Here is an 18844-nt window from a genome sequence, read left to right as displayed (position 1 = left end):
CTACATTAGATTCTAATAGTATAAATCAAGTTGGTAATCTATCGTTTTAGGTACGCAAAATCGCCCGCGGCTAGTAATGAACGAAAAAGTTGCCTCATTGTCAAGGCTTTAATAGAAGTTTATTGTGATATATTTGTGTCAAATATTGTAGATAAATGAATAATAAACCTAAATCAACGGCTAAATATATCAATAGAGGCAAGAAATTATCTTTAAACAGCAGTGTTTGTGAGCAGGATTTGCTATATAAAAAGCGGCCATCTGTAAGTTAGAGTGGCTTCCCCTGAATCTTGCCCTATCCACTATAAGTCTACAATAAAAAAAAATAATAAACAAGATGGCTGCTATAGTAAATGAACATGGTTGCATGTGTTGGAAACATCGCTACATCTATTACTGAAAAGTTTTAATTCAATTGTTTAAAAACATGTATCTACATAAATAAAACAAGGAACATTTTTGTATTTTTCAAAACATTAAACCTCCTCAAAATGTGAAATAATTATTAAAATGTATGGTAATCTATCGTTTTGGGTACGTAAAATCGCCCGCGGCTAGTAATGTACAAAAAAGTTACCTCATTGTCAAGGCTTTAATAGAAGTATATTGTGATATGTTTGTGTCAAATATTGTAGATAAATGAATAATAAACCTAAATCAATGGCTAAATATATAAATATGGGCAGAAATTAACTTAAAACAGCAGTGTTTGCGAGCAAGATTTGCTATATAAACAAACTGCAGTCATTTGTAAAATAGAGTGGCTTCCCCCTGAATCACGCGCTATAAGTTTAGAAAAAAAAACTTAAACAAGATGACTGCTATGCTATAGTAAATGAGCATGGTTGCATCTGTTGGAAACATCGCTAGTCTTCATTTATTACTGAAAAGTTTTAATTCAATTGTTTAAAAACAGGTACATAAATGTCACAAGGAAACATTTTTGTATTTTTCAAAATATAAATCACTATAAATCCTCCTCAAAATGTGAAATAATTATTAAAATTTAAGGAGTCGCCTGTTTTTCACATTACTAGTCGCGGGCGATTTTATGTACCCGAAACGATAGATTACCAAATAACAAATTTATTAAATTTATTAATAAGGAAGGAGTCACCTGTTTTTCACATTTCATTACTAGACCTAGTCGCGGGCGATTTCACGTACCTAAAACTTAAAACGATAGATCACCATCAAGTTTAATCTTAATAAATCTAGATTCCAGTTACTAGAATCTAGTTAATAAATTAATAATAATTAGGCTATAGACCTAATAATTTATTAATTAATAGCTTTCAATACTTTCATGTGTTGTCATCACAAACCTCGAACACAACCCGGAAGAAAAAAATTATTCGGAGAACGTAAACTCTGACACTTAACCCCAAAACAATGAGGACCTTGAGTTTTCAGAATGATGGTAGAATGTAGTCTGACCAGCCAAGGTCGGAAATAAATAAATTAAAAACACACAACAACAACAACGTGTAAGCCTATGATAACTATTACTAACTTTGCTATACACACTAAAAAGAATAAAAATAAAAATCAGTATCTAGATATTATAGATCTAGATCTATAACCTAATATTACGAGAAAAATGGCCCGTTGAGGAAGGGTACAACGGGCGCTAGGCTGATAATGCTGTCTCTTTTCTCTAAACTAAAACCAACCCACCCCCCCACACACCACCCCCACCCTACCCCCCCACCCCCCCACACCACCCCCACCACACACCACACACCACCCCCACCCCCACCCCTCACCCCCACACACCACCCCCTCCACACACCGCCCCCCACCCCCCCACCCCCCCAAAAAAAAAACATGGCTACCGTCCAATTCAACGAAATATAATTATATACTTTTTCCAGTGTCCGCCCCCTCCCAGAAAATTCTACCCCCGCCCCCGAAAATTTCAAGTACCCCCCACCCCTCTCCGGGGAGGAAAAAGTCTGAAAGAAACACTGAAACCAACCCACCCCCCCCACACACCACCCCCCCCCCACACACCACCCCCACCCCCCCCCCCACACCACCCCCACCCCACCCCACACCACCCCTCCCCACCCCTCCACCACCCCCACCCCCCAAAAAAGCATGTCTACCGTCCCATTCAACGAAATATAATTATATACTTTTTCCAGTGTCCGCCCCCTCCCAGAAAATTCTACCCCCGCCCCCGAAAATTTCAAGTACCCCCCACCCCTCTCCGGGGAGGAAAAAGTCTGAAAGAAACACTGAAACCAACCCACCCCCCCACACACCACCCCCCCCACCCCCACACACCCCCCCCCCACCCCTCCACCCCCCCCCCCCCCCCCCCCAAAAAAAAAACATGTCTACCGTCCCATTGCAAGAAAACCACTTTTTAGATTAGACACATTAATTAGGCGGTAATTTTATTATAGAGTATCGATGAGGAAATTTCTTTTGAGTTGGGGAGGGGGGGGGGGGGCTCAGACGTTCTTACGCGGGGGGTGGGGCTTCGCCCCTACCCGAAGAATTGTATGCAAGAAAATCTTCACGCAAACCATTTAGATTAGACAACATTTCCTTTTTTTCAATGTAGAATCAATGACGTCATATGACTGTGTGCACTCTCTGGTTTGAGATTATGTTCTACTCTACGCTAAATGTGTCGACGTCATATTTCGTTTTTCGAATTACTGTGCATGTTTTTATTTTGCTTGTGTTTTCTCTAGAGCGTTCTTGTCAGACAGAGCGTTCTTGTCAGACAGAGCGTTCTTGACAGACAGCGAAACTATTATTATAGATGCCTACATGATTTTAAATAATGCATCACTTCTGGAATAACTGTATGCCTAAAGGCTAAAGAAAAGAATTAAATCTAGTCTAGAATCTAGATCTAGTTAGATTTAAATTTAAACGTTTCTAGAATCTACGCAATATCGACCCACCGGGGTTTCTAGCAGATTTTTTACTTTTTACTACAGGTTTGGGGGGAAGGGGGGGGGGGACAGGGCTGTTTCAAGGTCTTTGACGTTCATTACCGCTTTGTGCACTCGTATCCATATACATGGCAACTAAGAAATCTTTTAGTGATCTCAAATTAGGCCTATCCTATATAGATCTAGTTATTCGCGTTGGTGAAAAAAAGCCCCCCTCATTTGGAAAGATCAGGGCGCTTTTTACCAATCACTTTGCCTTTTTATTTTGGTGTCACACAGTTAACGTAGAGAATAATTAAATAAGTCTGTAATGCCAAGCAGCAGTCTAAATTCTACATATAATTCAGTAATGGACTTTTAAAATTATTATCCACTACTTTTGGTGCCCCCTCTGGGTCGGCCTCCGGGGCAGCCGCCCCACTCGCTCTCAGTGTTTCTTCCAGACTTTTTTCCCCGTGGGGGGGGGGGGGGGAGCACTTGAAAATTTCGGGGGGGGGGGGGGGGGGGGGCGGTAGACTTTCTTCGGGGGGGAGGGGGGGCCGACATTGTTAAAAGTATATATTTTCTATATAAATTTCATTTCGTTCGGGGGGCGGTAAAAAAATTTTCGGGGGGGGGGGGGGGGGGGGCTTTGCCCCCCCCGAAGAGATGCCTGGAAGAAACTCTGCTCGCTCTCCTCTAGCTCCGCCTCTGGTAATAAAATGAAATAATAGTATTGAAATTTAATCTAATATTTTAATTCAGCAATATTTCAGATGGTTTTTCTAATTTTAATGTTGATCATTTAGTGATCGTTCCCCCGCATAATGTGGCGCTCTAAGACAAATGCAACTTTTAATTTTTATTAGAGCTAATTGTTAGTCTCGTTTTATCTAACTTGGAATTAGAAAACTCGTTAGCCATGGAGAGATTTAAATTTTCAAACAACATTATTTGTTGGCACCACATTATCCTAAGCAGAATTTTATTTCAAAGTAGAATTATACCTTACTATATACAGTATACAGTCTATTGAAGAGCTGTTCCAACAATTGGAACAACATACTATTCTTTTTGGCTTCCTTTATGATATATCCAATATCAACAAAAAGACACCTGCTGCAAACATTTAGAAAACGTTGATGTATAACTCTAATAAAGATATTGATGCTGGTGATCTTTGCAATGAGCTTCAAGTTCTAAGGCTTCCAAAGTCTATATGTCACCATCAGATGTGCTTCTCTATATAGTACAAACCAAAATTGGAAAATTAAATTGTATTTAAATGTGTACCAAATGATGTAATTTCATTGAGAAAATTGGTATTTGGGGGTCATCCATAAATGACGGCACACTCGTAGGGGGGAGGGGGGGGGGGGGTCCGTAATTTTGTGACGATGTGTGATGAGGGGGAGGGGGGGGGGGGTTCAGATGTTGCGACATCACATTTTTGCATTATAAAGTAAACCGGGAGTGATCTCCCCTAAACTTTCTCGAATATTCTTATATAAAACAACAGGGTATTGGAACTCGGGCTATAGTTATGATTTTTAATCCATTTTAAATACTTAAAGTTTTAAAAATAGAATAAAATCTCGTAGACAAAAGAATTGCACACCAAGTGAACGCCAAATAAAAAAGTGCATAATAGTGCGCAATATTATTAGTACTTTAAAAATTTACATTAGTTTTTTGAGAAATCGGAAGTAGCGTATATTACTACTTCCGGTCAACGGAAATTACTCAAAATTTAACAGAAGGTAGAGAATTAGATCTTTTACTTACATGTGAAATTTCATTTATCTATCTGAAATAGTACTCAAGTTATAGGCTTTTAAAAAATTCAAAGTAGAAAAAGTACCACTTCCGGTTATCGGAAATCGCTCAAAAGTTGATACGGATCTACGATTTTGATAAAATACTCATATATGAAATTTCATCAACCTAGCTGTAACGGTACTCAAGTTATCGTGTTTACACACGGACACACACACACACAGACAGACAGACACACAGACATATGGACAGAATTGCAAAGCCCAGTTTTTCAGACTGGATTACGCATAAAACCTCTTTATTTTAATAAATCTGGATTGATAATTTTTGCCCGATTAAAATAAGTCCTCTATACTTCAGATGTGATGAAGGACTGAGGTGTAATACGGTGAAAATTGTTAAAATTTCAAGTGATTTTTGTGCACGATTACAATACTTTCTCTATACTTCGTATATACGAGAAAGAAAAAAAGCAATGTTAGAAAACGAATTTTAGAAGTTATTTCGCATTTTAGATAACTGTTTTAATAAATTGTAATAGTTTAGACAAGATTTTAGAAAAATATCGATGTTTAAAAAAAATTCAACTGCAATTTTGAGGGGGGTTGTAGGTTGAGGTGTGACGTCATTTTAGGGGGGGGTCTGGCTTTTTGTGACGACGTGTGGCGGAGGGGAGGGGGGGGGAGGTAAAAATCGCCAAAAAAAGCGTGACGTCATTTATGGATGACCCTTTGAAACACTTCCAATTCCGGGGACGAGGAGGGAGGGGGGGGGGGGGTGCACACTTAAAATTTTGGACGGACAATGGTCAATGTAGGGGCCTATATATATTTTTACAAACATTTTGAAGCTGCTCATTTCTCAAATTATGGTCTCAGCTACAAGAACTCTCTTTTATAGAAATAAAGAACAGCATATTTTATTTGATTGGGGTTTCCCTATATGAACTGTTATTATGGGACTACCCACGCCAATATATTTAATATACTTTTCCAAGCTTTTATTTGATTCCTCGGTTGCTGTTTTGTCTTTCTATTTCTCGATATTATTTAACTGGATTACTTTCTTTTCTCGTGCCTCGTTTGTCAAGTGTCGAAATTGGCGAGCAAAATTTGTGCCACGTCTATTGGACGGATTTATTTCAAACTCGACACGTCAGTCATGACCAGGTGACAATGCAGTGTGATATAGAATTGGCCTGAATTCGATGTTGATTTTATTTTAAAACAAATCATCTTAAGATTGATTTTGGTACTAATTTTCAGCGCTATTGTACACACAATTCAAGTTTTTAGCTATGGAACTACATTAAATATCAAGCATTAAAATACAATTAAAATAAAAACAATTTATATCTACACATTTTTATGTATGCACTTAGAAAGTAAAAAATAAACTGATTTTATTTGAACAGAGGTGTAGCGACCCTTCCCGGCGCCCGGGGACAAACTTTCGATTTGCAGCCCCCTCGAACTTTTGATTTGCCCCCCCCCCCCCCCCCCCTCAAACTTTCGATTTGCACCTCCCCTCGAACTTTAGATTTTGCACCCCCCCCCCTCTCAAATTTTCAATTTGTTTATCCAACCCATTTTGGCGCCCCCCCCCCTGAGGTCGGCGCCCGGGGAAATATGTTCCCCCTTCCCCCCCTCCCCTCGCTACGCCTCTGCTTCAGTTTGCTAGTGTGTCTAATACGAATTTAATCTGGTGGCTAGGGCAGTACACAAAAAATGTGCATGAAAACAAAAATATGTTAACTTTTCAGTATCTGATTTAAAAGTTTTTAGTAGCAGCTACTACGGTACCATCAGTAAAAAAAACCAAGGAGATTACACGCGAGGGACTGTCTTGCTACTCTGATTGCTATCTACTTTATTTGTTGTTGAGGTTGTGTGTGGTGTGTGTGTGTGTATGTGTGTGTGTGTTTGTGTTTGTGTGTGTTTGAGAGAAGCACCGAGACATCAGCGAATACAGCCCATTTAGTTGCCCCCCCCCCCCCACATAAAACTCTATGCTATGTCTTCCAGTAAGACTTAGATCTAAAACTATATTTCACTGTTGACTTTGTTCCAGTTATATCTCATCATGATGACCTTTTGAGATCAATAAAATGACAAATTTTAATTAGTTTTATTAAATACTTTAAGGTAATTCGAAAAAGGTATTCTAAAATACTCAGTGTAAAATATAATTGACCTTTTTTATAATATACTAAGCGATACCACTATAATGAGCAGATTAAATAACCGTTGAAAGATGATATAATAGACCTATTTTTTAATCTACATAGTATTAGTAAAGCTCAATAATGTACACATAATAGAAAGACAAAAAAAAAAAAAAAACAACAACTAAACAACAACAGAGGCATAAAAAATAAAAATAAATTAAATATTTAGCGTAGTCCCCACACTTAATAATTAATGTGACTACTGTATTTTAGTAAAGTTAATTTATATACTTACGTTAAGGCTTGCGATTAATTTGAGTTTTATAAAAAAATTGTTATAAAAAAAGTAAATGAAAGCCCAAAACAAAACATTGAGATAAATTAATACAACGATTGCATTCAGAAAACTTAGATTATTTTAAATTATTAGATGCGATGAGAGAGATACTGTGACGCTTACCAAAAAATCAAAGGGAATTAATCTAAAACAACAACAACCGACAAATTACTCGATAAATGTTTTGCAGATATTTTCAGTTTTAATTTTATTACAGAGTTTATTTTGTTAAAGTTTTAATGAATATATTAAAATCGTCTACGAGGTAAAACAATTTAAACAGACAAGTAAAAACAAAAATTTTGCTCTGAAAAATGAGTGCAGCTAAAACTTATAAATTGTAGAAATACCGCAGACAGCACTATTTAAAATATTAAAATGTCGGGTAAACAAGCGATACATAGTGACGGGAGCTTTAATAGGTCGTGATATACCTTAAGCTTCCCACTACACACTACTACAAAGCAATACTAATCTACTATATATATATATATATATATATATATATATATATATATCGAAATGTTCAGAGCTTTCTTTTCTTGAAAAGAAAAACAATAAAATATTTTAATTTTAACTTTCAGGGTTTTCCCAATATAAACTGTAGTTTTGTCTCCATTACGGGTGAGATGACTACGAGAAATTTTCCATTTAATCATTCAAATACTTAAGGACTCTAGTTTGTCAATATAGATTAATGCAGAAAACTCAGCATTACAAGGTTTTTTGGTGTCTTCTACTCATTTAGAAAATTAATTTTTAAAATACTTTTACTAATACGCAAATAACTTATTTACGATTAGCAGATATGTTTTGGCTTTGTAACTGTGTATTTTAGGCATATCTGACTATCTAGCTTGCCATTTATTAATATGTTACATTTCAGCAAACAACAGTTAAAACACAAAAAAGACTGTTGATTTTCGTTCTATCGAAATAAACTACATAAATTACTCATGTAATTAAAACGTGATAATTGTTACGCTGGTCAAATACCATTTTAATTCATCTCCACTACCATGTAGAGAGGTTCAATCCTTAAGAACCAATAAGGCCATCTCAAGTTCCGACTAATATATGACGCTCAGAGATAAGCCAAACTCAATACTCTTTGTCTAACACTTTATTCTTGTATCTGCATATATCTATCTCCAAACTTGAGTCATACCGGCCAGCACACGTCCTTTCACACCGACGATCAAGATTAGACTCTCTCACACCCAAACTCATAGCAACCAAGTCTCTACACAAATACGTCACTACCTTTCAATCGAGTCATCATTCTAATGTGTTCACTTATCACTATACTCTTCGCACCAACCTGCACTCATGCTAATATCTATCTGAAACATACATCATAACAATAATCATCGCATAGTAATTAAATTTTCATTTATTTGTTAAGATGTAGTTACATCATTTAATTACAAGTACATACTTTTATTAACAGATTGTGGATATTAATTCAACTTCGTCTTTAAAACACAACCGATTTTTATGAGCAGCAGCAGGGTAAAGCTATATCTTAAAAGAAAATAAATTAATGCATATATTAATGTAGATTTTTAATGCAAATAAATTCAGGTTATACATGTTGCAAATTTACAAATCTTATAAACAACAAGTTTTATTACAGTTGAAAAAATGTATACAACTAAAATTGATTTAGAATAATTAACTCTGCAGATATACTAAATTATCCCTGATCGTTTAATGTCATGAAGAATGATAATTTCTTAATTTTATTAATAGATTGTGGACGTTGATTCATCTTCGTCTAAAAAACACAACTGATTTTTATGTGTATCAGCTGGGTAAAGCAGTGGCGTAGCGAAGTCGGGTGTCACCCGGTGCGGCACTTAATGGTGTCAATGCCAGAGGCGTAGCGACCCTTCCCGGGGACGAACTTTCGAATTTTCGATTCGCACCCCCCCCCCCCTCAAGCTTTCGATTTGCTCCCCCCACCACTCAAACTTTTGATTTGCACCCCCCCCTCATATTTATTTTTCTCTATATATTTTGCTATTTTTTGCCTTGGTGTCACCCCCCCTAAATGGTGTCACCCGGTGCGATCCGCACCCCACCCCCCGCTACGCCTCTGGGTAAAAATCTGTATCTTCAAACAAAAGAAATGATTGCATACCTTAATAAAGAGTTTAAATGCAAATAAAGTCAGGTTATACATGTTGCAAATTTACAAATCTTATAAACAACAAGTTTTATTATAGGTGATTTAAAAGATTTATGAAAGTTAAGTTAAAATTTTTATAAATAGTTTTTAAAATTGTATAAAAAAGATAAAAATATTAACAATTAATATACAATGAATACATAAATATACAATGATTACACAAATAGTGCAAGTTTTAGATTAGATAAAATTACTACCAGAACGTTAAACATATTTAATATGGAAGAGTATCATAGTTATGTTTTAGTATTTCGAGTAAAGTCTATATCATTATCTATCAAAGAACAAAAAATAAGAAACAAAATTTAGTCAGGTGATTTATAATGTGTAACAGTATACATTCGAGTAGCACAATGGCTCAATAAAAGGGAATGAATAAATTGGAAAGGAATACATCTAAAACATCAAACTTATAGGATTATCCATTCATGACGCCTACAAAAATATAATTTTGAACCCTCCCTAATGTTATTCCACATGTGTCCACAAAAGTCAATTTTTTTCTAGCACACCTCCCCCTCATATGAGTCGTCATAAGTGGATGACCCTATGTAGCTATCTTAAGGGTTGTAGTAAATTAGGTCATACTCTTTGTTCATCCCTTGGATGTACATAATAAGCCTCTTTTCATTTAATTACATTCAATCAGTTTCAATGTGCTGACAGTTTTATTTTGCTGATATATATATATATATATATATATATATATATATATATATATATATATAATGTTATATTATATTATATTATATATATAATCTTATGTTGAGTTACATGATGTTGTACATCAACAACAAAATTGTGATTATCCAGATCGAGGCTAGAACTACAAGAGAACTTGAACTGAAGGTCCCGTCTGGCAACTCTATATGAAAGTCCATGTGTCCAGTCACATTCAGACTGATGTTGTATGGAGGCTGTTCTGGTCTGTGAAATATTGTTTTATTATAACATTAATTTTTTTGAATACGAAACGAAATAAGATATTACATGATCAGTATTTTAAAAAATTAGATATTAAACGGTCAGTATTTTTAAAAATACACATGTAATATGGCAACTACATGATTAGTAAATAGATACATTAATCGCATATTTAGTAATTAGTTTACATGCTTGGTAAATCATTGATAGCTAATTTAATGTAGATAACATGAAGACTAAAAGTATAGACAATTTAATAGCAAGGAAAACCCGGGATAAAATACACAAAGCAAGACAAACACTTACACCGCCATATAGCTGTTTTACAACTTGGTACAATTATTTAGATCTGGTAAACGCTGACAGGGAGGGCGAAATTGGCGTCTGAAATAGAGAACAAATTGCCAATTTGAAGAAAAAATAAATGTATCCGGAACATTAACTAGGTTGGAGATTAGAGAAAGGGTTGTGGTCTAGAAAAATAACTATTTTTGTCTAATTTCTATAAGGGGATATAACCGATCAAAGCTGCATTTTCAAAAAATATGAACTAAGTAGTTTCCCTTTAAATGCAGCACTTCCTTAATTCTGTCTCCCCTCCTCCCGCCCCTCTCACTACACATCGTCTCAAAAGTCACAACCTTCGTACAAAAGTTATGATTAAGATAAAGCTTATGTCATATGTAATAGCTGATATAAAGTAAAGTTTTTAAAAAATCAGTTCACAAGCGTGTCTCTAAAAATACCCCTTAAATACGAAATTAAATTTAAAACTCGTATATAAAATTGCATAAAACAAACAAAATAGTTCATTTTGAGTATCTGATGAAAAATATTTAGTAGAAGCTACTGCGGTCTCAACATTACAATAACCTGCGAGGGCATTCTTGCTGCACTGATTGTTATCTACTTTAATTGTTGTTGATATTGTTTGTGTGTGGTGTGTGTATGTGTGTGTGTATATATGTGTAAATGTATGTGTATGTGTATGTTTAAGAAAAGACATCAGCCCATTTAGTAAACCCCCCTCCCCCGCCCCTCCCCAACCACCCCACACACACATAAAACTCTATGTTATGTCTACCAGTAAGATTTATATCTAAAAATGTATTTCACTGTTGGCTTTGTTCCAGTCATATCTCACCATGATGACTATTTTTTTACGCACAACTACAAATAAAAAATTGTTGTCAGATTTCATATTGATATTAAAAACATAACGAACTTTAACTCGGGTTTTTTAAATACTTTATTGTGATTTTAAAAACGTATTTTAAAATACTTCGTGTAAATTGTTATTTAACAACTGTCAAGAAATTATTAATGGGCAAATATACAGCAATCTTAAATGTTACAACTCTATTTTAGTAATACTAATATGCATACTTACTTTAAGACTTGCTATACATTTGAGTTATATAAAAAATTGTTATACTAAAACAATAAATAAAACCCTAAACAAATGAATGAGATGAATTAATGCAATGATTAATCTTTATATTAAGTAAAGACTTTACAGCCTTGAATATTTTAATTCTTAGATGATATGAGACAGATACTGCGATGACGATAAACGAAAACAAAGGGAATTAATATTTAAAAAAGAAAAAAAAACTTACTTGAAATAGGCTTGTCAAATATATTCAGTGTTATTTTCTGAAAAAAAAGTTTATTCTCTTAAAGTTTTGATGAATATATTTAATTTGTCTATTAGGTAATACAATTTGAACAAACAAATTTAAAACAAAATTTCTTGTTGAAAAATGACTGCAGTTAAAAACTATAAATAGTAGAAACACTGAAAGTAGCACTATTTAAAATGTTAAAATTATTCCATAACTGCAGGGTTAGAAATTGACTAGATCTTTTAAATGAAGCGAAAACGTCTGCTACCTTCAATAAGGATACTGACGTCTGATGCGTTGACGTCACACTTTTTTAATCAAATTTATAGGCGCAACTTTGACCTCTTCCAACCAACGGCAACTTTGACCTCTTCCTTTGACCTCTTCCAACCAACGGCAACTTTGACCTCTTCCAACCAATGGCAAGTCTGCTTAATATCACGACATAATGAGGACGACGAAGTGGAGCTAATCGCCCTGAGCGAGAAATAATATTTTTAAACGTTACGGGTTTTTCCGGATTTACCAAGATATAGATAATAATAATAATATAATAAGATAATACGAGCCGACCGGTGCGTATCATACGCCGCTATTTAGTTGTTTTTTTTTTTTCTACTTTTCAGTAATTTATAATTTGTTAATTCGACAGTACCAATGCTGCCACTGAAAATATTTGCTTAAAAACACTAACCCCCCCCCCCCCCCACGTGAAAGCAGCCTCCTCTTAGTTACCTCCTCTAAGTTTAAAATCGTTTCAAACTAAATTATCTGCCCCTAATAGCCGTCACCAAACCCGTAAAATGTAAACAGCGTGAACCACAGTTCACCAGACCATGTGAGGGGATGGGGGGTGGTAGCGATAGAGAGGAAGAGAGGGGACTGTAAGGCGCGCTTGCAGCTTGTTTTCTAACGGCTCCCAGAAGAGAATTATAAATATAGATATACGAGCCGACCCGCGGTGTATCATACGCCGCTATTTAGTTGTTTCTAATTTTCAATAATTCATAATCTGTGAATTCGACAGTACCAACGCTGACACTGAAAATATTTCTTTAAAACACTATAAGTAGCTCGTTAAGGACCATAAATCCCCCCCCCCTTCCTTCCCTCCCCCCTCCTCCCCCCCCCCTACGTTTAAAATCGTTGGCTCTGCTTGTAAACATTTAGAGTGAACACAGCTCACTAAAACCATGTAGGGGTGGGGAGGTAGGGAGAGTGTTTGCAGCTTGTTTTCTAACGGCTCGAAGAAGAGAATTATATATATAGATATTTTTTAAAGATAAAAATATTTTATTTTTGGTCCTCTGAGGTTTAATTGACAGCATCTGTATGTCTGTGTGTGCCTGTGTGTGTGTCTTTGTGTCTATGAACACGACTACAAATACTTGATTTGAAAGTCGATCAGTAGCAACTTGCTATCTCTAAAAGACAATTACCTGCCCCTTTCTTAGCCTGCTGTCTGCACTTAGGAAAAAAACATCTCTTAACCATGGAAAAATAGTTCACCGTTGTAGGCCAGCTGATAGAGCGATCGCTATAAAACAAATAGAAAAACCTTTATACTAATAATCTGTAAGTTCGTCTTCTAGTAGATAGGTTGACTCGAGTCTCCAGGTTTAGCATGTTGTTGACCACCATTTCTATCCGTTTACAGCCAGTTAAACTTTTTGGGTGGTAACTAGCGACCCTGTTCCTGGGTTTTCCTATCATAAAAACAAGTATCGTGAGTGCTTTTTAAAACTATTTTGGGATTTTTCAGACTTCCAGGTTGCTTTTTTTCTTTGAGACCTAGGTGCGAGAGCATATCATTTGTGATTTTTGTCAGAGCCGGGAGCTTGCTTCGGTTTGAGGAGCTTTAATAATTTTTATAACAGATTGTGGATATTAATTCATCTTCGTCTTAAAAACACAACTAATTTTTATGAGCATACGCTGGGTAAAGCTATGTTTTAAAACTTAAGAAATAATGCATATATTAATGTAGAGTTTTAATGTAAATGAATACAGGTTATACATGTTGCAACTTTACAAATCTTATAAACAACACGTTTTATTACAGGTGATTTAAAAGATTTATAAAAGTTAAATTAAATTATAAGAATTATAATAATTATCCGTGCAGAAATTGTAAAGTATCACTGATTAGTTTAATGTTCAAGTAATTGAAATTAATATATACTTTTCATAAATATTTTTAAAAATTGTATTAAAAAAAAACAAGTTAATAAAAAGTCTAGTGACAATTTAAGCGCAATTTCTTTATGTTATCCATTATTTATCCATAACAATTTTAAATCGCTATTATTAAAACCCGCCCTCTTGTTTGTAAACATTAGCACGTGGAAAAAACGAGCGACGCGCAACTCGCCTCTCTCTCTTTCTTACCGCGCGCAGTGACGCGAACGATCCCGATGCTCAGTGTAAACATGTAGTAAATATCATCCTATAAATATAAACTTAATTGTTCTTAATTAATTTTTTGTGACCGAACGAAAGGATATTTTTGAAAACTTTCTTCGGCAATATTGTTCTAAATTATGGCAGGAATCGATTCGTAAATGTTTCAAGTCGCTAAGTGGTCTGGTAGCCGAGATATGGGAAAAAAACGGCATTTTTTTTCAAGGTCTTTTGGCTTTTCCGGGAAATCCAGGAAGGAATTCCGGGAATTTTTTTTGGCCCACAATCATCCTCGGAACTTGCTTAACATATTTGCTTTTGGAACTTGTCCTCGATATTGCTTCGTTGAGGAGGAGATACGATCTAAAGCTGCGCACATCCATACGGAAATGACGAGTTAATAATCGCAATTCCTGTAAGGAAATTGCGCTAATAAACAAAGATAATCAAATATTAGCAATTAATATACCATGAATATATATATATATATATATATATATATATATATATATATATATATATATATATATATATATATATATATATATATATATATATATATATATATATACAATGAATACACAAATAGTGCAAGTTTTAGAGCAGACAAAATTGCTACCAGAACGTTAAACATATTTATTTTGAAAGACTGTCATGGCTATGTTTTAGTATTTCGTGTAAAGTCTGTATCAATATCTATCAAAGAACAAAAAATATAAAAAACAAAACAAGTCAGTTTGCGATCTATAATAAAGTATTTTCCCATAACAATATGCATCAGAATAGCACAACAGCTCAATAAAAGGGAATGAATACAATGGAAAGGAATACATCTAAAACATCAAACTTATGGGATTATCCATTCATGACGTCTACAAAAATGTAATTTTGAACCCTCTCTAATGTTATTCCACATGTGTCCACAAAAGTCAATTTTTTTCTGGAGCACTCCCCGCCCCTCATCGGGGACGTCATAAATGGATGATCCTAAGAAGCTATCTTCTTATGGGTTGTAGTAAATTAGGTCATGACCCTTTCTTCATCCCTTGGATGTACATAATAAGCCTCTTTTCAAATTGTCTTCATTTAATTACATTCAATCCGTTTCAATATATATATATATATATATATATATATATATATATATATATATATATATATATATATATATATCAGTAAGAAAATTGTGATTATCCAGATCGAGGCTAGAACTACAAGAGAACTTGAATTGAAGACCCCGTCTGGCAACTCTATATGAAAGTCCATGTGTCCAGTCACATTCAGACTGATGTTGTATGGAGGCTGTTCTGGTCTGTTAAATATTGTTTTATAATAACAATTTTTTGAATACGAAACAAAATTAGATAAAACACGATATAAAGTGTTTTTTTTAAATACACAATTAATATGGCCATTAAAGAGATACATTAATCACATATTAAGTGAATAGTTATACATGCTTTCTTAAATCATTGATAGCTAATTTAATGTAGATAACACGAAGACTATAAATATAGACAATTTAATAGCAAGTAAAACCCCGGATAAACTACACAAAGCAAGACAAACACTTACTCCGCCATCTATTTATTTAACTACTTAGATCTGATAAAGGCTGATTGGGAGGGCGAAATAGGTGTCTGAAATAAAATAAAAAATTGCCCATTTGAAGAAAAAATAAATGTATCCGAAACATTAACTAGGTTGGAGATTAGTTAAAGGGTTGTAGTCTAGAAAAAAAATATTTTTGTCTAATTTCGGACTAAAATTTCTCCGGAGGGGGGGGGGGGGGGGGGGGGAGGGCGGACTCAGTTACAAGTATATTTCCTATATAAATTCGATTTTGTTCAGGTGGGGGGGTTGGTTGAATTTCTTCGGTGGGGGGGGGGGGGGATGCCGAAGAGATGCCTGGAAGAAACTCTGGGTTGCAGTCTAGAAAAAAAATACATTTTTGTCTTATTTCAATAAGGGGATATAACCGATCAAAGCTGCATTTTCAAAAAAATATGAACTAGAGAATCTAAGTAGTTTCCCTTTAAATGCAACACTTCCTTAATTCTGTCTCCCCTCCTCGCGCCCCTCTCACTACACATCGTCTCAAAAGTCACAACCTACGTACAAATGTTATGATTAAGATAAAGCTTATGTCATATGTAATGGCTGATATCTATAATAATAGTTTCGCTGTCTGTGTATCTATGTATCTATCTGTGTATCTATCTATCTGACAAGAACGCTCTAGAGAAAACACAAGCAATTTAAAAACTTTCACAGTGAAACGAAAACGAAATCTGACGTCCTATTGAGCATAGAGTAGAAAATAATATCAAGCCGGAGAATCCACACAGTAATATGACGTCATTGATTCTCGAGTAAACATTAAATAAAAAGGCAATTTTGTCTAATCTTAGGTAGGAGTGGTTTGCGTGAAGAGTTTCTTACAATTCTTCGGGTAGGGGCGAAGCCCTCCCCCCGGTAGAACATCAAAGCCGCCTTCCCCCCCTACCCCCAACTCAAAAGATATGACGTCACCGATACTCTATAATAAATAAACCGGGAGTGATCTCCCCTAAACTTTCTCGAATATTCTTATATAAAACAACAGGGGATGAGAACTCGGGCTATAGACATGATTTTTAATCCATTTTAAATACTTAAAGTTTTAAAAATAGAATAAAATCTCGTAGACAAAAGATTGCACACCAAGTGAACGCCAAATAACAAAGTGCATAATAGTGCGCAATATTATTAGTACTTTAAAAATTTACATTAGTTTTTTGAGAAATCGGAAGTAGCGTAAATTAGTACTTCCGGGCAACGGAAATAGAGTCCTTTCATATGACGTCACGTCCGTTCGTGATACCTACGCCCGCCGCCACAGAAATTTTGGCCACATATTTATATTATCCACGAAACTGTCAATAACTGTATAAGGATCTTCAATTCCTAAGAGTTCAAGTTTTTTAACATATTTTTCCTTTTCCGCGGGTGCGATTCTTTACATACGGTGAACACGTCCAGCGCTGGTAAACACGTCCAGCGCTGGTGAACAGCTGGTTGTGTTTACGTCTGGTGTACACCACTGTGGCGGTGGGCGTAGGTATCACGTGATTTAGGTCACGTGTTTGCAAGGACTCTATTACTCAAAATTTGACAGAAGGTAGAGAATTAGATCTTATACTTACGTGTGAAATTTCATTTATCTATCTGAAATAGTACTCAAGTTATAGGCTTTTGAAAAATTCAAAGTAGAAAAAGTACCACTTCCGGTTATCGGAAATCGCTCAAAAGTTGATACGGATCTACGATTTTGATAAAATACTTATATATGAAATTTCATCAACCTAGCTGTAACGGTACTCAAGTTATCGTGTTTACACACGGACAGACAGACAGACACACAGACATACGGACAGAATTGCAAAGCCCAGTTTTTCAGACTGAATTACTCATAAAATCTCTTAATTTTGATAAATCTGGATTGATAATTTTTGCCCGATTAAAATAAGTTTTCTATACTTCGGATGTGATAAAGGACTGAGGTGTAATACGGTGAAAATTGTTAAAATTTCAAGTGATTTTTGTGCACGATTACAATACTTTCTCTATACTTCGTATATACGAGAAAGTAAAAAGACTGACATTACGGCATAATTAATGTGTATAAACTTAAAAGTGTTTTGCATTTAGAGTTTCTTCATCGATACTCTATAATAAAATTACCGCCTAATTAATGTGTGTAATCTAAAAGGTGGTTTGCTTGCAGTTTCTTTCATGCAATTCTTCGGGTAGTGGCTAAGCGCGACACCAGTTTTACTTTCAGACTTTTTCCTCCGAGGAGAGGGGAACTTTAAATTTTCTAATCTAAAAAGTGTTATGCGCGCACAGTTTCTACCGTTAGTTTGAATGATCTACAAATGCGACCAGTGTTTCTTTCAGACTTTTTCATCCCTGGAGAGGGAGGGGGGGGGGTACTTGAAAATTTTCGGGGGCAGGGGTTGAATTTTCTGGGAGTGGGCGGAAACTGGAAAATTTATTTAATTATATTTCGTTGAATGGAACGGTAGACGTGCTTTGGGGTGGGGGGGGGGGGGGGAGGGGGGGGAGGGGGGGGGCGGAGCCCCCAATCCTCAAGTAGAGTCGCCTGAAAGAAACTCCCAATGCGAGTTAGTTTTGTCATGACTGAGATCAGGTGCATGGCTTAGGGGTGTGGCTACGACTGTATTTAGTATCAATGCGCGGTAACTAAGTGTAGATCAAGCTTAAATGACGATTAAAATGACGATTCTTGCTAAAAATCCGTTTTCAAAGAAATTTGTCGTTTCCGATTCAATTTGAGGTAAAGGTTGTGGCTTTGGTTTTGGTTTAGAGAAAATAGACAGCACTATCAACCTAGCGCCCGTTGTATCCTTCCTCAACGGGCCATTTTTCTCGTAAAGTAATATTATTAAAAATATTCAGTTCACACGCGTGTCTCTAAAAATACTTTAAAATACGAAATTAAAACTCGTATATAGAATGGCATAAAAACAA

The 18844-nt window shown here is 35.4% G+C and overlaps 1 long non-coding RNA gene across 1 annotated transcript; it reads left to right on the top strand.

Moving 5' to 3' along the window:
- The first annotated feature begins 7780 nt into the window (after positions 1-7780).
- LOC131930056 (uncharacterized) lies at positions 7781-15616 on the top strand. The gene is made up of 3 exons (XR_009384078.1): positions 7781-7892; positions 10176-10287; positions 15510-15616. It is a non-coding gene; the product is annotated as an uncharacterized LOC131930056 (long non-coding RNA).
- The last annotated feature ends 3228 nt before the right edge of the window (positions 15617-18844 follow it).

Source organism: Physella acuta, unplaced genomic scaffold, assembly GCF_028476545.2.
Source record: "Physella acuta isolate Inbredline_101_S28 unplaced genomic scaffold, ASM2847654v3 ptg001710l, whole genome shotgun sequence".
Taxonomy (NCBI): domain Eukaryota; kingdom Metazoa; phylum Mollusca; class Gastropoda; family Physidae; genus Physella; species Physella acuta.
Note: the sequence above shows the minus strand (reverse complement) of the source record. Positions and strands in the feature narration are given on the sequence as shown.